At 37.6% G+C, this 22,023-nt stretch overlaps 1 protein-coding gene across 3 annotated transcripts in view; it reads left to right on the top strand.

The window, feature by feature from the left end:
• USP32 (ubiquitin specific peptidase 32) overlaps positions 1-22,023 on the top strand; it is a 213,956-nt gene that overhangs the window by 314 nt on the left and 191,619 nt on the right. The gene's annotated exons all lie outside the window — the stretch shown is intronic.

Here is a 22,023-nt window from a genome sequence, read left to right as displayed (position 1 = left end):
GTCGGGTGGGAGAAGTGTTTGGGAATGGGGACCGTATGGAAGGGGGAGAAGCTTTCCCAGAGAGGAGTATCTGGTGCCGGTAGGGAAATGCCCGTGCTCTTTGGTGACGTTGTTATCCTGGCTGTGTCCAGGGAAGTCCTCTCCCCCCTTTCTTGGGTGGCACCAGCCCTTCCAGCCCCCCTCATCCTTTACTGCCATTTTCTCATATCACTCCTTCATAAAACCTGACAACATCCTGAGCTCGTACTCAACAGCCTTGGTTGGGAGGGAGAGGGGAGGCGGCTGCAAAGCCCTCTTCTCTTTTTGCTGCTGGAAGCCCCTTCCAATTGTGGAGTCTCCGCCTTTTCCAAGGGCCTTTGCCAGTCTCTAGGGGCTACCATCATCCACTTCTACCACCCCCTCACCCTTTGAGCGACTGACTTTGATAAAAACGACCCCTGAAATTAAGTTGTATTTGAGGTGAGATGAGACTGGACAGCTGGTGTTGCCACAAGACCTTGTTTTAGGTTTCACCTCCTTAGACACTGGCCAGAGCCTTACATTGCACTTGATCCCCAGTTCTCACCCCCTCCTCCCTGTAAAATGGCATTCGGAAATCCAGCATTCTGATATTGTGTTATAGCTCCCTTTAGAGACCGGCCTTGCTGCCAGTCCTAGCCTGCTGCTTATTGGCTCTGATGCACAGTGTGTTGTTAACAGCCCCAACCCCCTACCACTTACTCTGATACCGCTGTCCGTGATCACTACAGCACACGCTAACTGGAAGTGTCTGTTGCATAGTTTATGGCCAGAATGTGACTTAATTTTTCATGACTAGGATTTGAGTGTGTGTGTGTGTGTGTGTGTGTGTATGTATGTATATGTATGTATGCTTGTATTGTCGACATTTAATGGATTTTCTTGGTAAGAAGTGAAACATTTAAGCAGGTTGGATGCTTGGCATTATTGTTAACAGGTTTCTAAGTCAAGAAACCAGCCATGCTCCAGGTAATGGTGTCAGTAGCTAAGGATACAAAATAAAAATTGGATTAAAAGACAGGCATTCAAAATGATTTAGTAGTGAACTCTGTTCGTATGTAGGAAAAAAAGATAAATTCAGAGGGACATCACCGGAAAATAGATACAGAATTTAGGTGTATTCATTGTGGCCTGGCCAGAAACACAAACATAAGCTTTTTCTATCTTTTTTCTACCGAACAGTGTAATGATTGTTCTTATGGACAATCTCGCTTGAACTTTTTTCTCAATATGAGAAATATTCCAAATTCTTGATGTGTTTCCAGCTCTAGTAGGCTAGTCATTTCCGGGATGCTGTCAAGCCTGACAGGTCTGGCCTCAATTAGGCAATGGCTTACATGGCATGAAAGAGGACATCACTCAAATTGGTTTACAGCTTCATGGTTCAGAAGTGTTCAGTTTCTTAAGTTTGTGGGTGATGTAGCTGGCATTAAAGGAATTCTAAAATTTAACTTTTATTAAACTCTACCTTGCTCACTCTCATATCAAACTAAGATTTTAGTACTTTTGTAAATATAAATGAAATTAATAGTTGGTGCATTTTAAACTGATTTGATTGAAGGTCTTCAGTTTATTACGAAGTGTTTGCCTGTTGAATTTTAAAATGAATATTTGAAGAGGTAGCAAAAATATTTGTTAAAACCTTTTTAAATTATTCTTTGAATAAATTTATGTTTTATTAGTTTTGCTTCAGAGGAAAATAGAAGCAAAAGAGAGAAGCACGTTGATAAATAGTATTTCTAAATGTAAACCAGGAGCTTTTTTTAAAAAGTGGGTAATTCTTTTGAACATACTGTTTACTGTAGTAAATGTTAGACTTTATTTTTAAAGATTTTTATTTATTTGAGAGAGCATGCACACGAGCGGGGGTGGGGGGCTAGGGGCAGAGGTAGAGGAAGAAGCAGAATCCCCGTTGAGCAGGACCCTGAGATCACGACCCAAGCTGAAGACAGACTTAACCAGCTAAGCCACCCAGGTGCCCCAAAATGTTAGACCTATAGAATTTTTCTTTCTTTCTTTTTCTTTTTCTTTCTCTTTCTTTCTTTCTCTTTCTTTCTTTCTTTTTCTTTCTTTTTAAAGATTTTATTTATATTTTAGAGTGTGAGACAGCATGAGGGGGGAAGGGGCAGGGGGAGAGGGAGAAGCAGACTTCCTGCTGAGCAGGGAGTCTGACTCAGGGCTCCATCCCTGGACCCTGGGATCATGATCTGAGCCAAAGGCAGAGGCTTAACCAGCTGAGCCACCCAAGCGCTCCTACTGTAGAATTTCTTTTACTAAGATTATAGAAAGAATTTATAAAGCTTTTGATAGAGCAAAAAAATAGTTTGGGAACTTTTGAGGGGCATGTGAAGAATCTAAATAGATACTGAAACCTCTGTCCATAGAGTCTTCCTTGTAAGGTGATTTGGAGCGTGGGTAGGGAGAGGATTGGACAAATACACTGTAGGTTATATGCATCACTATACAAGTGAAAAGCAAGCTTGATAAACTACTGAAATACCCACTTGGCTTTAGTTAAAATTATTGAGCAGTAAATAATGCCTAACCATAATTAGGTAGTATTAAAAAAAAATAGCCAACTGTATATTGCTGCAAACAAGGAATTGCAGGCAGTTTATCTTCTAAAATGGGGCCTTGGAAATGGAGTGTTATGTCAGTGACAGATAACGCTCACTGGACCTAGGTGAAGGCCAGTCTAGTGACTTCTCATTTACATTGCAGAAGCTCTAGAAATTAGGAAGATTGGTTTTGCATGCTGTTTCAGCTAGACTGTGTGTCAGTTATGTAAACATTAATAGTTTTCTGAAAGCATACCTTAAGATTTTTTTTAAGGTAGATGTATTAGTGGTAGCTTTTATTTTGGGCCTCTTTCTGTCTATCTAGTCTTGAATAGAACACAAATAGGCTGTTCCTTGAAGGCTTGACACTTGTTTAGATTGCATGTATTTTCTGAAGTGTATCTCCTGTGTTTCATGGGTACTGAGAATTTAGCAGCTATGTTCATCTCTTCACTTCCTCTGGCATCTAAGTTTGTGGCTTGTGTATTCCTAAAAATATATTCTAAATGCTTGGAACATAGCATTAGAAAAAACATTGAATGAAAGATGAATTGCAGTTTAGAGTAGTTCAGAACTCCAAGAAACCTTAAAAATCTCCAGTTCTTTATTCTTTCTTCCTGCTCCTCTCCTTTTCATCATTCTGGAAACAGAATTATAAGGCTTCCTCCCCCCCCGCCCCCCAAGAATTGGCTGAATTAAAATTGTCTTTAGCTTTTAAACTGTGTTAATAAAATAAAGTGGGTGAATTTCTTTTAATCCCTTTAAGAAGAATTTGGCACTTATATTAGACTAAGTAGTTGGGTGATGAAATATAGCATGTCAGAAATTATGCTGTGGTTCCACGTTTTTGAGTGCTCCTTTGCTCATTCATTCAGCACATTTTTACTGAGTGTTGCCTGTGACTTAGGCACTGTAGAAACAAAGATGACTAAGACCCTCTCTAGGAGCATATAGGCTGGTCAGTCCACTGAAGTGTGTATACCCTCAAGGTGTATGCAGGACAATGCATGGGAGGTGGGAATAAAATAGTAAAACTTTTTAAAGTTCTATTTTGTGTATGTTTGATAATGTACGATATTTTCAAAAAGTAGTATATATGTATATTATTTATAAATGATTAACATGTAGTATGTTAAATGCTACAGTGCTATAGAAGGAAGTGCTATAGGGATGTAGAGTGTGTGTTGGTGTATTGGCCTGAAAATACCTAACACTACTCATTTCATAGTATGTGCTCAATAATTGTGTGCTAAAGAATTTAATTTCCTTATCTCTTAAAGGTTGTTGTCTTTGCTACTGGAATAATTAAGTGTGTAATAGTTGAAGATTCCAGTACTTTGCATTTTGGTTATTATCCACCAGCCCTCATATGCTCCAAAACATTGACTCCCCAACCAAGATTTTATTCACCAAGTTTCATAGTATTAATATTAAAATTTCACTGATATTATTCTATGCTGTGATGTTAGCTGGTTTAGCATAATATACCATTGTATAAATGAAAATTTAATATCACACTTGTTACCTTCTGGGATGCACTATTTTCTCTTATTAAAGCACTTACTTGCCTTTGTCTGAATTTATTAAATTTACCAGTGAGCTCTCTTGCATTAGCATGGAATTACAGGTTTTGGTTAAGCCATTTGCAAGTATACCTAACCAGCTGTTATTATATGTGAAGGAGAAAAATGGGGCAGTTTTAAGTTAGTCTGCTTCTATGTAGTCACCTAAGTAATTACACAGGTGCTGTTCTTCATAATCTTCAGTTCGACACTCCATTTGGAGTGTCCATGACAAAGAGGAGATAAATATGCCAATGAACCCTGGATTTGGGGAGGATGAGCAGAATGAGGTGACATCACTTGATGTTAATGGCCTCCCCATTTACCAAACTGGACAGCTGTTGTTTGTTTTTTCTTGTTCATTGTTTGTCTTTGTGCTTGGTTAGAGAGACTTCACAGTAACAGCATTCAGGATTGCCTTCCAGAAAGATGTGTAAGTACCTAGAGTTGGGAATGTGGTGACCAACCAGTCGTGAGGTGATTTCTCTGGAGAAAGATTTTTGGCACTCGATTATATGGTAGGTCACAGGAAAAGTTAGAGAAGTGATTATTCTTGCTGTGACTGTAGGAAATCCGTTTTTGGATTTGAAGAACTAGAGATTAATGCTGAGAGCTGGGATTAGAAGCTTTGATGTTAAACAGCTGCAGAGGTGGAGGGATTTTATTTATGAATTAAAAGTTGGTGGTTTGATTTGGGACAACATGGAGACTAGAGGGTATTATGCTAAATGAAAGAAGTCAGACAAAGGCAAATACCATATGATTTCACTTATATGGAACCTTAAAACGAATAAACCAACAGCAACAAAGAGCAACAGGCGCATAGATACAGGTTGCCAGAGAGGAGGGGGGTGGGGGAATGGGTGAATTAGGTGAAGGAGATTAAGAGGTACAAACTCCAGTTATAAAATAATTAAGTCACAGGGATGGAAAGTACAGCACAGAGAATATAGTCAGTAATACCTAATAACTTTGGTGGCAGATGCTAATTATACTAATCATGGTGAGCATTTTGTAATGTATGTAATTGTCAAATCACCTAAAAATATAATAGTGTATGTCACCAATTAAAAAATTGGTTGATGGTCTGATAATGGTATTGAGAAGACTTGAAATGGAACTCAGAGTTCTTTTCATACCATATCCAAAAAGCATGGCTTCTCTGTTCAGGGCTTGTTTATGCTTCTGCTTTTACCCTTTGGGCTTCATGATAAATGTGTTTAAATTGAGCCAATCTAAGGGTACCTGGCTGGCTCAGAGCTAGGAGCGTTGACTCTTGATCTTGGGGTTGTGACTTCGAAGCCCACGCTGGATGTAGATTACTTAAATAAATAACTAAATAAATAAAATCTGCTTTTAAAAAGATAAATAAATTGAGCCGCTCCACCTCTTTCTGTATGCTAATAAATTCTCTTGTTCCTCTTACTAAAAATAAAGATCTTTTGGAAGTCAAAGGTGGATAGTTAATTACTGACAAAAGCCTGATCAAACTAGTAGTTCTAGATTTACTGTTAAAGTTAGAGACCTATTAGAAGACCTATCTCTTCAAAGATGAAGGCCTTCCTTTAACACCCTTCTTTATTAGAGATTTAGTGTTCATTAACATAAGGCTCTTTTTATTTCAGGGAAATCTCAAGTTTATCACTATCTTGTAAACAAGGTTCAGAAAACTTGTTGTATCGAGACCTTGCTATAACGTGGTTCTTGGAATCCTTGATACTGGACTGCATTAAAAGAAAACTGGGCTAAAATGAAGTTTTACAGGGGCGCCTGGGTGACTCAGTCAATTACGCGTCTGCCTTCAGCTCAGGTCATAATCCTGGGGTCCTGGGATCGAGCCCTGCATCGGGTTCAGCGAGAGAGGGAACACAAGCAGGGGGAGTGGGAGAGGGAGGAGCAGGCTTCCTTCTGAGCAGAGAGCCCGATGTGGGGCTCGATTCCAGGACCCTGGGATCATGACCTGAGCCGAAAGCAGACGCTTTTTTTTTTAAAGATTTTATTTATTTATTTGATAGAGAGAGACACAGTGAGAGAGGGAACACAAGCAGGGGGCATGGGAGAGGGAGAAGCAGGCTCTGCGTGGAGCAGGGAGCCCGACGCCGGGCTCAATCCCAGGACCCTGGGATCATGACCTGAGCCGAAGGCAGACGCTTAACTCAGCCACCCAGGTGCCCCGAAAGCAGATGCTTAACAACTGAGCCACCCAGGCGCCCCTGACCTATCTTCTTATCCCCAGTTTGAATCTGTCATCTAGTCCTGTTAGTTTGATATCCAGTCTGTTAACTTCTGTTCATCTTCACTGTTACTGCTCTAGTCCCAGCTGCCATCATCCCTTGCTAAGATACTGTGCAGTGGTTTTCTGGTTTCACACAGCCCCAGCCAGTATAATCCTAAAATTCAGATCAGATCCTGTTATTCCTTTCCTCTCAGCCTAGAAAGGCTGCCTACAAATTTTCACAGGTCTGGCTCATTTTTCATACCTAAAGTATGAGCTCTGATGGCCTCATGAGGCTTTCTTTTACTGTCTTATACGAAGTGGTCTGTCAGTATTACATTATTCTGTATGGTTCATTCATAGCCTTTATCATAATATATAATTAACATGTTTATTGTCATACATGATGATGAATCTCCAGTGCCAGGATAAGTGCAGTGCCGGCTATATTTTAAGTGCTGAGTAAATATTGGATGGCTGGGTGAGTGTATAAATGTATAAATGATAGAAGATTTAGAGAACTTGCATAATGTTTGTAAGGTTGGAGGGTAAAGGATCGAGTACTGACAGGAATTGAGTAAATTAAGTGATATATTGATCTCAAGATTTCTTTTCCTTTAATCAACTTAGAAAAATGTACTAAATGTTTTGAATGATAGTTAAAAATATATGAGCCTTAAGTATAGTATGTGATTTTGTTTGTTCAGATATTTAAATTTAGATACCTAATTAAATTCCTGAGTAGACGTTAAGAGACTAGTATGGCATTAAGTATTATGTTCATGAACACTTGAGAATGTCTTTTGGTAAAATATAATATTTAATAATTTTGCCCATGAAATGATTTATTTTCACACAGTGATTTTCATGTACTTTTCATCTATGATGACAAGTAGCATCCTACTGCCAAATGTAAGGTTAGAGTTGCAAACTTTTTTGCTTAAAATGTTGTACAGTGTTACTTTGGAAGCTGAGAATAAAATTCACATCAACATAGAATGCTTTCATTGGTTCTAAATATAGGTCCAGGTGATGTAAAAATAAATTTTAGAGGCACCTGGCTGGTTCAGTTGGTAGAACATTTGACTGTTGAACTCAGGGTCGTGAGCTCAAGCCCCACATTGGGCATAGAGCTCACTAAAGAGTAAATAAATAAAATAGATAAATATTATTATTTTTTTTTTGGTCCAAGGTTCTTTTTGTCTTGTATTCCATGGCTAATGCTCCTCCCTCCCACCTTCTTTTCTTATTCTTTTAGTTTTAATTTTTATCACAGTGATATATGTGCATAATTTAGAATCAAATGGTTCTACAGGGTTTGTTATGAAAACAGTAGTACTGTTTTCCTCTCTTCCTTTCCAGTTTTCCTCTACTAACTGTCCAATACTTTTGATATTTTAAATTTATTAATTTGGTCTTTACATTATATCTCCAAATAATACATTTGTAGTGATACTTTTTTTTTCCATTTAAGGAATATTTATTGGCATCCCACTATTAAAGATCAGGATTTAGCTCTTTATTTCACTGCTCCCCGTCCTCCAGATACATACATGTGCTCCTTCTATAGTCCCATTTCCTCATCTTGGTATATGTTTTTTTGTTGTATTTTTTTAAGATTTTATTTATTTATTTATTTAAAAAATGTTTATTTATATATTCATGAGAGTCAGAGAGAGAGAGAGAGAGGCAGAGGGAGAAGCAGGCTCCCTACCGAGCAGGGAGCCCGATGCGGGGCTCGATCCCAGGACTCCGGGACCATGACCCGAGCCGAAGGCAGACGCTTAACCATCTGAGCCACTCAGGCGCCCCTAAGATTTTATTTATTTATTTGTCAGAGAGCACGAACACAAGTGGGGGAGAGCAACAGATAGAGGGAGAGGGAGAAGCAGGCTCTCTGCTGAGCGGGGAGGCTGATGCAGGATGCGATCCCAGGACTCTGGGATCATGACCTGAGCCGAAGGCAGACACTTAACCAACTGAGCCACCCAGGCGCCCTGGTATATGTATTTAAAAATTTTGGTTAGATCATTGTTCAGTATTTACATAATTAGGTCCTTATAATTGTCTTTTATTTTATTTGCTTAGGTTTCTATTTACTGTAATTCAACCCCCAAAGATCCCACCCAGTTGTTAAATCTATCTGTGTGTGTGTGTGTGTGTGTGTGTGTGTGTGTGTGTGTTTGAGAGAGAGACAGAGATAGCGAGAGAGAGAGCATGAGCAGGGAGGAGAGGGAGAAGCGACATGGGGCTCGATCGCAGGACCCTGGGATCATGACCTGAGCTGAAGGCAAATGCTTAACCAACTGAGGCACTCAGGTGCCCCAAGTCTACCTATATGTTAATATACATCAGGTGTTCACTCAGTTCATTATATTGAAAATTTTTCTTGGAGCCTTTTGGCCTGCTCCGATCTGTACATTTTGCCCTTGTGCTTGAAGCATAGCTGCCATCCTGGGATCTTCTTTCACCAATTTCCTGGAGATTTCCTTCACTGTTTTGTGTTGGATCCCCTGTTTTCTGTATCCCTTGTTTCCTCTTTCTTGACTTACTGTGTTATTTTGATGGAATTCATCATCTGGTAGCTTCCTGAGGAAGGGTGCATGGGAAGTAAAGCTTTAAGACCTTTATTCTTAAGCTGTTGCTTTCTTACTTTAAATTAATTCTTATATCTCTGTTCTTTTACTCGTCAGTTTCCAAGAGGCTCTCTGTTTTTTCCCAAGTAATTATTCAGAAGTTCCTTTTTAGTAATTCTTATACTTGATCTCTGGTCATGTGAGTCTTAATTTAAGCTTTAGGGCAGTTTCATTGCATGGTCAGTTAGAAACTGGGGTAGGAGGAAGACATTGCCCTAGAATGCAGTTTTCCTGATCATGTACCTCTAGGCTATAAAACTCCATGAGGGTGGGGGCATGTCTGTTTTGTTCACTGCTATATTTCTAGCAACTCCATGTTTTTTGCCTTATGTTAGCTACTCAATACAACCAGATTAAACTTTTAGAGAAAACTTGGTTCAGGATAAATGTTTGTGTGCTCGTGGGTGTATGCCCTGAGGCTTAAAACTCATATTTTTATATCTGTGTACATATATTTAAATGCATCTTTTGCCTTGAAAAAATTGTTAGTTGTATTAAAATGTTATTGTGTCATTTTTGGCTCTGCTTTAAAGTTGGTTTTGGGATCTATTGGTGAGCAGCTGTGGTAGGAAGCTGTGGTGGGAGTAGAACAATTGTTTGATTAATAAATTTGGTTTAGAGATTCTTTAGTTTATGCAAGCATCCATAAATGAAATCTTTCAGTGTGTGTAGTTTTATAGATCAGAAGTTACTCTTTGTCAGAGATGCTGAGGTAAGAATACCTCTTTATAGCTAATTATGGAAGGACAAGAAATTGCTCATTCTTTATAGGCTTAGAGGTATAGTAAGGAATAATCGATGGTGGAAGCATTTTTTATTGTCACATCACTGGTACCATATAGATATAAATTGAAGTTGACAGAAGATTGCCAAGCAAATATATTTAAATAATGAAAGAAATAGGATATCAACTGAATGAATACTTGGCAGTAAATAACATCTTATAGAAAAATGTTTCATTTTGAGCAGAGCATATTTTTTTATATTATTTCAGTAGAGTCCCAAACTAAATGCAACTTATTTTTCCACAGATCTGCTTATGTATTGCATGTGTGTGATTTACCCATGGGCCCAAGGTAGAAACCTGGTTATCAGTTGAGGCTCTTTCTTTTCTCTGTTCACATTTGATCAATCACAGTGTCCCTTTGGTGCTACCTTATTATCTTTTGTTTCTTCTCCATCTTTAAAGTCATTGTCTTAGAAAAGGCCTTCATCTGTCCTCTGGACTATTATTGGTCTCCTACCTTTTCAGTCCATTCTTTATATTTCCACCAGAATACCCTTTCTGAAATATACATCTGTTCATTTTATTCAGATGCTCACCAGTGGAAGGTACCCAACACCCTGTGGTTTGAAGTCAGTCTTTAGTGTTGGGAAGCGCTGGTAGGTTTCTGTGATTTGGCCCCTGCCTGAACACTCTGTGCCTTTGAAATGCTGCTTCCCAGATCATGGAATGCCTTCCTTTATTACTTATGCCCACTAAAGTGCACAAATGATGCTATATAGCTTGATGAAATTTTAGCTATGTACCCAAGCAACCACTATGCAAAACCAAGATAGAGAACATTTCCAGCACTCCAGTAGGCTCTCTCTTGCCCTCTCCAGGTTGATACTGCCCCTCAGAGGTAACCACTGTTCTGACTTTTATCCCTATAGATTAGTTTCACCTATTTTTGAGTCTTGTATAAATAAAATCGTAGAATATTTACTTTGTGTGTGTGTGCATGGTGAACTCTTTTTTTTTTTTAATGAGATGTGAACTCTTTTTTAAGACCAAATTTTAAGCCTTTTCTTTATGAAGTAAATTCCTGAAAAGATTACTAGTGTCTTGAAATTAGGGCAAGTGTATTATTTTTATTTCCAGAAGCTAGTGTAGTGACTGGCATGAAGTACATGCTTATTGATGAATTGACAGGCATCCTGATCCCTGAACTGTCTGCCTCACTGGATCCTCATCCATCAAAACTAAGCCCAGGCATCACATCCTCTCACTAGTCTTCCCTGATATCGCTCCTACTTTTCCTCCCCCTTTCTGCTGTAACACTTTAATCGGAGTGGTTATCCCACTGCATTATAGCTGCTAGTTTAATTGCCTGTCTACTTTATGTGAGTTCTGAAATCCTTGAGAGTAACCCTGGGGCCTAGAAGGTCATTGGCAGGGCTTGTTAAAATGTTGATTGAATGGATGGGACAACTTATAGTAATAATCTGGTAAATTGTATTTTTACAGTATAAATTATAGTTGTTTCATGACATTTATTCCAAATGTTCCAGGAATATAAATATTTAAAATTTGGGTTAAAAAGAATACCTGCTGGCTCTAAACTAAAATTACCTGAATCCATGAAGCACTCAGTAGAAAATATAAAGGAAAAAGGAAACACAATCTTACATGCAATGACTTGTAGATTTGTAATTTGTTATAATTAGCAGCTTTGATTAAATTTAGTGCTGACATTTTGCAGGTGAGCCTTGATTTGACTGGTTTTGAGACACTCAAATTTTTCATAAGTAGCAAATACTTGTTGGTGTGAATAGGAAAACATGGTAAAATCATGGCAAAATTCCATGCAATTTTTGAAACTACTTTCAAATAATTTATGTAATTTAATATGTACTTCTAAATTTTTTTTTTTCCCCAGAGACAGAGTGCACATGGGTGCAAGAGGGGGCTTGGGGAATGGGGAAGGGGCAGAGGGAGAGGAAGAGAGAGAGAATCCCAAGCAGGCCCATGCCCAGCATGGAGCCAGACATGGGGCTCAATCTTACAACCCTGAGATCGTGACCTTAGCCAAAATCAAGAGTCGGATGCTTAACTGACTGAGCTACCCAGGTGCCCCTCTACTTAAAATTTTTTAATCTCTTAAATGTGGGCCAAGTGGTTTACTCTCTTCATTTCGTATTTCTGTGATTTCACTTATGTGGAGTGACTTTTTCTCTACCTTTATCTATTCTAATAATTTTATATTGTACAAAGTGTTGAGTGGGCAAAATGAAGCTAGATTATGAAGGGTTCATCTTCATTTGATTTTACTCATCTTTCTGGACTTCTAGATTTTGCCTAGATCTTCTCTGGAACATTCCTGGACTATAGAGCACTTATCTCCTTTGAATTCCTATGACTCTTAATTTGTATCCTTGGTATTTGAATATTTTTATATACATATGGTATTGGTATTGTTTTATGTGTATTAATTTAATCTCCCCACTCGATTTTAAGTTTCTTGAGGAAGAATCTTTTTTTTTTAACCACTTTGCATTGTTTTAAGTACAAACAGGTGTTCAGTATATGCTTGATGGTGGAGAGAAACCAAATGGTTGCAGTCATTGGTGCCTTTATATAATGGTGATGTGTTGCTTTTTAAAATCAAGTTGTCTTATTTAGTTTTAAGATACAGCTTTTAACTTTCATTTTCATGTGTTCTTCTGAGTGTTTAACATGTGGCTCATATCTCAGACTCCCAATTCGAAAGTTTATAGGAGTGTGACTGAAAGTTAAAATAATGGGTCCAAGAGGACTGCACGGCATGGCAGTTCTATACATGCTAGAATTTATTAGACAGTTATAGGTTGCAAAGGAATTTAGGAGACTTTTGCTTATCTTATGTATTTGTGTCAGTTTGAAGATTTGAGAATGCACCCAAGATGATGACTACTTACCAATATCTCTTGTGATTCTAATATTAACAAATAAGTAAATTTGCTTTTTCTCATATATATGAGAGAGAAAGCAAAAATTGCACTAAATTATGAATTCTGATTGTAATAGGAATATCGCCTTATGATCAGTATTGTATTTTCAACCATATGTGTTAGGATTGTTGTAAGGGACTTATGAAATATTTCATGTGAATTTTTGTCTGATCTTCACAAGCTTAGGTACATATATAATTTTATTTTCTGGCTCTAGCAATTTATTATTGTGGTTAAATTATACATAAGATGAAATTTATTCTTGGAACCATTTTAATTTATTTTAGTTTCCTTAAGATTTTACTTTTTAAGTAATCTCTATACCCAGCGTGGGGCTCGAACTCACAACCCCGAGATCATGAGTTTCATGCTGTACTGACTGAGCCAGCCAGGTGCCCCTGAACCATTTTAAGTTGTATAATGCAGTGTGATTAAGTACATTCATAACATTGTACAATCATCACCAATATTCATTTCCAGAACTCGTTCATCATGCCAAATAGAAATTGTGTAGTCCCTGAATAATTCCCCATTTTCCCTTCCCCCCAGTCCCTGGTAATCTCCATTCTACTTTTTGTCTCTGAATGTGCCTATTTTACGTACCTCCTATAAGTAGAATCATGCAATATTTATCCTTTCATGTCTTTTTCCATTTAGCATAATATTTTCAAGGTTCATCCATGTTGTAGCATGTAGTAGAATTTCATTCCTTTTTATGGCTGAATAATGTGTGTATACCACATTTTGTTTATCCATTCATCTGTTAATGGACATTTGGATTGTTTTCACCTTTTTGCTATTGTGAATAATGCTGCTATGGATATTGATGTACAAAGATCTGAGTCCCTGCTTTCAGTTCTTTTGAATGTATACCTAGGAGTAGACTTGCTGGGTCATATGGTAACTTGATGTTTAACAGTTTGAGGAACTACCAAGCTGTTTTGCAAAGTGGCTGCACTATTTTACACTACTCTCAGTCATGTATGAGGGTTATGATTTTTCCACATCCTTGACTATAGTTGTTGTTATCTTTCTTAAGCCATCTTAGTGGTTGTGAAATAGTATCTCATTGTAGTTTTGATTTGTGTTTCCTTAATGGCTAGTGATGTTGAGCATGTTTTCCTGTGCTCGATTATATAAAAGTTATGTTTTCACTATACTGTAGTCTATTAAGTGTAAAATAGCATTATGTCTAAAAAAGCAATATATGTACCTTAATTTAAAAAATACTTTATTTTTTAAAGATTTATTTCTTTATTTATTTTATTTATTTGAGACAGAATGAGAGAGCGAGAGAGAGAGAGAGAGCGAGCATATGAGAGGGGGGAGGGTCAGAGGGAGAAGCAGACTCTCTGCCGAGCAGGGAGCCTGATTTGGGACTTGATCCAGGGACTCCTGGATCATGACCTGAGCCGAAGGCAGTCACTTAACCAACTGAGCCACCCAGGCGCCCTATTTCTTTATTTTAGAGAGAGAGTGTGTGTGTGTGTGTGTATGAGTGTGCAAGTGAGTGGGGGAGGGGCAGAAGGAGACAATCTTTAAGCAGACTCCCTGCTGAGTGTGGAGCCTGGCATGGGGCTCGATCCCATGACCCATGAAATCATGACCTGAGTTGAAACCAAGAGTCAGACACTTAACTGACTGAGTCATCCAGGTGTCCCCCAAAACACTTTATTTTAAAAAAGTGCTAACCATCATCTGAGCTTTCAGTGAGTCTGAATCTTTTTGCTGGTGGAGGGTCTTGCCTTGGTGTTGATTGCTGCAGACTGTTCAGGGTGGTGGTTGCTAAAGGTTGGGGTGGGTGTGGCAATTTCTTAAAATAAGACTACAGTGAAGTTTGCTGTATTGATTGAGTCTTCCTTTCACAAACAATTTCTCTGTAACATGTGATGCTGTTTGATAGCATTTTACTTGCAGTAGAACTTTCAAAATTGGAAGTCAGTCTTCTCAAACCCTGCTGCTGCTTTATCAACTAAGTTTATATTCTAAGTCCTTTGTTGTCATTTCAGCAATCTTTTTTTATAATTTATTATTATTTTTTTAATAATCTCTACAGTCAGTGTGGGACTCAAACTCATGACCCCGAAATCAAGAGTTGCATGCTCTTCTGACCGAGCCAGCCAGGTACCCCTCAACAGTCTTCATAGCATCTTTACGAGGAATAGATTCCATCTCAAGAAACCACTTTCTTTGCTCATTATTAAAAATTAACTCCTCACCTATTAAACTTTTATCATGAGATTGCAGCAATTCAGTTACATCTTCAGGCTCCACTTCTGATTCTAGTTCTCTTGCTGTTTCCACCACATCTGCAGTTTCTCCACTGAACTCTTGAACCCCTCAAAGTCGTCCATGAAGGTTGGAATCAACTTTTTTCAAACTCCTGTTAATGTTGATATTTTGACCCATTCCCATGAATCACAAATGTTCTTAATGGCATCTAGAATGATGAATCCTTTCCAGAAGGTTTTCAATTTATTTTGCCCAGATCCATCAGAGAAATCACTTTCTATGGCAGCTATAGTCTTACAAAATGTATTTCTTTTTTTTCTTTTATTTTTTCTTTAATTTATTTCTTTTTTTAGAGAGAATGAGCGCATGAGAGGGGAGGGGCAGAGGGAGAGAGAGAATCTTAAGCAGGCTCCATGCCTAGCATGCAGAGCCTGACATGGGGCTTGATCTCATGATCTTGAGATCATGACCTGAGTCAAAGTCAAGAGTCGGATGCTTAACCAACTGAGCCACCTAGGCGTCCCTATTTTTTATTTTTAAAGTAAACTCTGCCTCCAATGTAGGGCTTAAACTCAGGACCCCAAGATCAGGCACCCCATGAAATGTATTTCTTAAAGAAAAAGATTTGAATTGAAATTACTTTTTGATATGTGGCTGCAGAATAAATGTTGTATTAGCAGGCATCGAAACAGCATTAATCTCCTCCATCTCCATCAGTTCTCTTAGGTGACCAAGTGCATTAACAATGAGCATCCATATTTTGAAAGGAATCTTTTTATCTGAGCAATAGATGTCAACAGTGGGCTTAAAATATTCAGTAAATCATGTTGTAGGGACGCCTGGGTGGCTCAGTTGGGTAAGCAGCTGCCTTCGGCTCAGGTCATGATCCCGGATCGAGTCCTGCATGGGCTCCGTGCTCAGCGGGGAGTCTGCTTCTCCCTCTGCCTCTGCCGGCTGCTACCTCTGCTTGTGCTCTCTCTGTCAAATAAATAAAATCTTTAGAAAAAAGAGAAAACAGTCATGTTGTAAACAGATGTGTTGTAATCCAGGCTGTGTTCCATTTGTACAGCACAGGCAGTAGATTTGATTTAGCATTAATTCCTAAGGACCCTGGGACTTTCAGAATGGTAAAATAGCGTTGACTTCAACTTAAAGTCCCCACCTGCATTAGCCCCTTACAAGAGAGGCAGCCTGTCTTTTGAAGCTTTGAAGTGAGGCATTGACTTCTCTTTAGCTATGAAAGTCCTAGATGACCTCTTTTTCCAGTATAATGTTTCATCTACATTGAAAATCTTGTTTAGTGTAGCCACCTTCATTAATTAAGCTATTGCACTTTTATGTTATGGAGACGGCTTCTTTCCTTAAACCTCACGAACCAACCTCTGCTAGCTTCAGTCTTTTCTTCTAGAGCTTCCTTACCTCTCTCAGTCTTCGTAGAATTGAAGAGAATTAGAGTCTTATTCTGGATTAGTTTAAGGGAATGTTGTGGCTGGTTTGATCTTTCCAGACCATTAAAACTTTCTCTGTATCAGCAATAAGACTGTTTCACCTTCTTGTCATTTGTGTGTTCCCTAGAATAGTGCTTTTAACTTCCTTCAAGAACTTTTCATTTGCATTCACTATTTGGCTAACTGATGCAAGAGGCCTGGCTTTCGGCCTGTCTTAGCTTTTGACATGCCTTTGAAGATTAATCACTAAGCTTAATCATTTCTAGTTTTTGACTTAAAGTGAGAGATGTGGGGCTCTCCCTTTCACCTGAATGCTTGAGGCTATTGTAGGGTTATTAATTGGCCTGATTTCAATATTGTTGTTTTTCAGGGAATAGAGAGACCGGAGGAGAGGGAGAAAGACCAGGGAGTGGCCAGCTGGTGGAGCAGTCAGAACATACACAACATTTATCAATTAAGTTTGCTGTATTATATGGCCATGGTTCGGGTGCCCCAAAATAATTACAATAGTAACATCAAGGATCACTGATCATTGAGCACTGTAAAAATATAACAATAATGAAAGGGTTTGAAATATTCTGAGAATTACCAAGTGTGACACACAGACATGAAATGAGCAAATGCTGTTGAAAAAATGATACCAGTAGAGTTGCCAAAAACCTTCCAATTTATAAAAAACACAGTATCTGCAAAGTGCAGAAAAGTGAGGTGCAATAAAATGAGGTTATGCTTGTATTCTGGATACCTTATCAGTTAGGTGATTTACAGTTATTTTCTTCCTTTCTGTGGGGTGTTTTTCATGTTCTTGATACTGTCTTTTCATGCTCAAAAGCTTTTAATTTTCATGGTATCAGATAGTTTTGAACTTAATGTTTTAGACTGTGCAGAGATAAAACCCACAAAACTCTGAAAGATTGACCTCATAGTTGCAGAAAACCAAGGTAGAAAGAACCCTACTTCCTATACCCCAAAGACCCCCTCCTCCCCAAATAAAGAGAATGCTTTAGAAATAATTTTCCAAATAGTCCACACAGCTCTTAGGTAAATAAAAAGCAAACAGTTCTTAAAAGCAGTGCTGTCTGTAATGAAAGCAGAGAAGAGCCAGCTTTATTATCAAATCTTAGCCAGGGTGCAAAGTCAGACTGTTCTTTGAGGAATATCAAAAAGGTTGGCCTCTATTACTGCAAACACATACACAAATAGTAGCAGGTAGTCTCTTCCTTAAGAATGAGACGTGCCCGTGTCTTCTTTGAATTCTAAAAATTGAACGTTTGTTAACCGAAGTACTGTGGAGGCCTAAGGCCTATGTGTTACATATGCTACTGGAGTAGAGACTATATGATTGCTACTTAGGTGATGCAATGACATTTATATGTTTTAAAATTTTTTGTTTTAGTAGGCACTCTTTTAAAGAAAGGTCCGCCTATGTTTTTCATCTTACTGTCTGGGGGCAGGTTCTTAAAAGTTAACATATCTTAATGGACATATATAGATAAATAGGTGAGTTTAAGGGGGTGATAAATACTGGCTGTAAGATATCTTTTTGGCTATGCAGTCCCTTAGATGTAGTCCTTTGCATATCAAAATTTTATTACAGCAATGTTCTGTGCATTTTTAATAGAGGTTGTCAGTCATTTATCTAGTAATTCTTCCAGAAGTTTTTATCTTTTGGCAGTGGCTTTTTGTAACTTCATAGATTGGAAAAACTTTTATTCTAGACTGGAGGCTCTGATACGCTATGTTAGTCTGAAATTTTTTTCCCATATTTGAACATTGTTTATTTAACTGAGTGGCTTTAATTGATTATTAGTACTTTAATGTTGTGTTAAACATTAGTGCCATTATTGATATATTGTAATTTAATGCAGTTATAGTTAGAGTACTCCAAGGAAGAAATTAAATTTTCTTTATTTTTTAGAAGTTGGTACTTTTCATAAAATAAAAAAAAAGTCTAATTGGCAAAAAACTGATAGTAAACAGTGCAATGCATATTCTGATTTATTGTTTTCCAGTTATATACACACTGAAAGATATGAATTATCCTCTCTTACCGTATTAGTTTAGAGATTAAAGATTTGTCAGAAAAATTAAAAATGACATGTCAAATTCATATTTACTTTTTTCACTTTGTTGTTGAAGTTTTTGTTGTTCTGTCATTCTGTGCTTAGAATTTACATCTCAGGGCACCTGGGTGGCTCAGTCGGTTAAGCATCTGCCTTTGGCTCGGGTCATGATCTCAGGGTCCTGGGATTGAGCCCTGTGTTGGGCTCTCTGCTCAGCGGGAAGCCTGCTTCTCCCTCTCCCTCTGCCTACTTGTGCTGTCTCTGTCAAATAAATAAATAAAATTAAAAAAAAAAGAATTTACATCTCAACTCTGATTGGCATTTTAGACTTATTTCTGCAGCTTTCTGTCAGATTGCCTCTACCTAAGTTTATGGCCTAAAGGTAATCATAACTGACTTTATCCATGAAATATATTCAGCTCTACTACATTATTTATTTATCTACTTATTTCTATTACATTTAAAATAGGAAAAGGAGAAATAGTGTTAACCAAAGAGTTAATTTAGTCTGTGTTATTCATACACTTCATGGATTTGTATATATGTTTAGAGTCCTAGAATGCAAATTCTGGCATCATGTTATATAATTTACAGTACATTATAGATATTCCTTTAAATGCCCAGTGATAATATTTATATAGTATGGTGTAATTTAAAATACCAGAACTAGTGTTTTATTTCTTTGTAGAAAAACCTGTCGAGTAGTTTCAAGCTTGCCTTGTATACTTTAAAATATGGAGTGGGATCTTTTCTATGCTTTGGTGAATTGTCATTCCTTTCTAAGTTTGGATTAGCTTCCAACATTTTCTCTTTTGTGTTTTCACTGTTGTGAAAGTATCTGAGCTCTGTATAAAAGTTTTTTGTTTTTTTTTGTTTTTTCTGCCAGTGTTGCTTCCTCTGGGACATCTTTATCTTTTTTGTTGTGGCCACTTTTCCCATTTACCTTTCACTGAGTTCCCCTGAATGCATATCTAGTATCTCTTGAAAGGTAAAAGTGTCAACATTTCCATGGTCAGCTATTTCTTCTAAATCTCTATGTTTAATTGGAAGTTAACATTATCACTTTTCATTTCTTTGCTACATTTTTATCTTTGTTGGCTAGTTTCCTCTTTTGATTATCCATTTTCATAAAATACCACTTGGATTTATCACACAACAATTATACCTTCTTACTCTACATATGAACTGAGTAACAGCTGTGTAGGGACCAATTATAGACAGATTTTGAAAGAAGTGACGTGATTGGTTACTGATCATGATGTGCATCTTTTATTAACATAGGGATTCATGGACTGAAGAACCAGCCATGCAGTTTGTATTTTATGAAATTATATACAGTTAATATGATGTGGTGACTGAAATTTGAACTATGTTTTTTTGGGGGGGCTTGTGTTATTTAACTAAATTGTAGAAACTGAAATTCGTGAATATGGTAACCATGCGAAACAAGGACTGCCTTTTTATTAAAAAGAATTAACCGGGCGCCTGGGTGGCTCAGTTGGTTAAGCAACTGCCTTCGGCTCGGGTCATGATCCTGGAGTCCCGGGATCGAGTCCCACATCGGGCTCCCTGCTCAGCAGGGAGTCTGCTTCTCCCTCTGACCCTCTGCCCTCTCATGCTCGCTCGCTCGCTCTCTCTCATTCTCTCTCTCAAATAAATAAATAAAATCTTTAAAAAAAAAAACCTTTAAAAAAAAAGAATTAACCTTACTTTCTCTTAATTGTTCGTAAAATACACGTTTTGGTGAGGATTTGATTTCAAGAAAGCAGGAATGTGTTTGTGGTTTGTAGAGAAAAGGATGTGAAGCCGACCTATATAACCTGTTTCTTACACTTAAAAAATTCTATGAGCTTATTGCCTTTAGTATAGACAGTGTATGAGGTGCTTATTTCCGTAGGTAGATTTGTAAGATTTGAGGTTTTTCATCTGTTACCTACCTTGTAACTGATTAACAAAGGTATTCTCTTTTTACTAAAAAGATTTAGTAACAAGACTACTTTAATTTTAAAGTGGTTTTTTTTTTTAAGTTTATTTATTTTTTAGTAATCTTTACGCCCAGTGTGGGTCTTGACTCACGACTCTGAGATCAAGAGTCACATGCTCTACTGAGTCAGCCAGGTGCCCCTCAAGACTATTTGTTTTAGATTGTTTATAGTTTTTAAAAAATTATGAATAGCCTAAGTGTCCACCAGTAGATTAGTAAAATAAATTGCTGTATCTATACAGTGAATATCATATACCATTAAAATTGATACTTGTAGAAGGACATTTAAGTAACATGGAAAGCATGTACAATATGGTACGATGAGGAAAACATGAAATAATGTATGATGTCATTTTTTTAAAAATTATATATGTGTAAAGAAAAACAAGTTTGAAGAATAAACAGTTGACCCTTAACAGAGGTTTCAACTGTGCAGGTCTTATGCTGAAATAACAGTGTAGTACTCTATGTATTTTCCCTATGACGGTCTTAATGGTGTTTTCTTTTTCTCTAGCTTACTTTATTGTAAGAATAAGGTATATGGGGCACCTGGGTGGCTCAGTCAGTTAAGCGTCTGCCTTTGGCTCAGGTCATGATCCAGCGGTCTTGGGATCAAGCCCCACATCGGGCTCTCTGCTCAGTGGGGAGTTTACTTCTCCCTCTCACTCTGCCCTTCCCTTGCTCATGCTCTCTCTCCCCCTCTTTCTCTCTCAAATAAATAAAATCTTGAAGTATGGATATAATATGTAAAACATACAAAATATGTGTTAATTGACTGTTATTGGTAAGGTTTCTGGTCAGCAGTAAGCTATTAGTAGTTAAGTTTTTGGGGAGTCAAATTATACATGGATTTTCCACTGGAAGTGGGGTTGGTGCCCCTAAACCCCAAGTTGTCCATGGGTCAGCTATATTGCAAAACTTTAACAGATTATCTCTGTGTTGTGAAGTTGAAGGTGATTTTCCTTATATATCTTTATTATCTAAAAATAATTTAATTGTACTTAAAACTGTTTTTATTACCAAAAAAAAGCATCACTTTTTAGTTCTCTTCATAAAAGACTGTTTTTCACATTTTGATGTAACAAGTGCCATTTCTTTTGATAGTCCAGTGGGATTAAAGTCTCATTGTAAAATTTTGTGTATGACTTTTTTAATGTTAATTTTTCTTTTCTTTTCTTTCTTTTTTTTTAAAGATTTATTTATTTATTTATTTATTTGACAGAGAGAGACACAGCCAGAGAGGGAACATAAGCAGGGGGAGTGGGAGAGGGAGAAGCAGACTTCCCGCCGAGCAGAGAGCCCGATGTGGGGCTCAATCCCAGGACCCTGGGATCATGACCTGAGGCGAAGACAGACGCTTAATGACTGAGCCACCCAGGCACCCTAAAGTTAATTTTCCAAATTAATATGTAAATGTTTTTTGTGTATTTTGTAACGAGTAGTTTCATGAAAATCGATTTGTGTTTTGTGAAGCTTTTAATAGCTCTTTTTTTTTTTAGGATTTTATTTTTTAAGTAATCTCTCCACCCAACGTTGAGCTCAAACTTAGAATCAAGTGTTGCATGCTTCACTGACTGAGATAGCCAGGCAGCCCTTAATAGCTCTTTTAATTTA

The sequence above is a fragment of the Callorhinus ursinus genome, unplaced genomic scaffold, assembly GCF_003265705.2.
Source record: "Callorhinus ursinus isolate GAN/ISIS: 27379988/994484 unplaced genomic scaffold, GSC_fseal_2.0 scaffold34, whole genome shotgun sequence".
In the NCBI taxonomy this organism is placed as follows: Eukaryota; Metazoa; Chordata; class Mammalia; order Carnivora; family Otariidae; genus Callorhinus; species Callorhinus ursinus.
The sequence above is the reverse complement of the archived record's forward strand: the minus strand, read 5'-3'. Positions and strand labels throughout refer to the sequence as shown.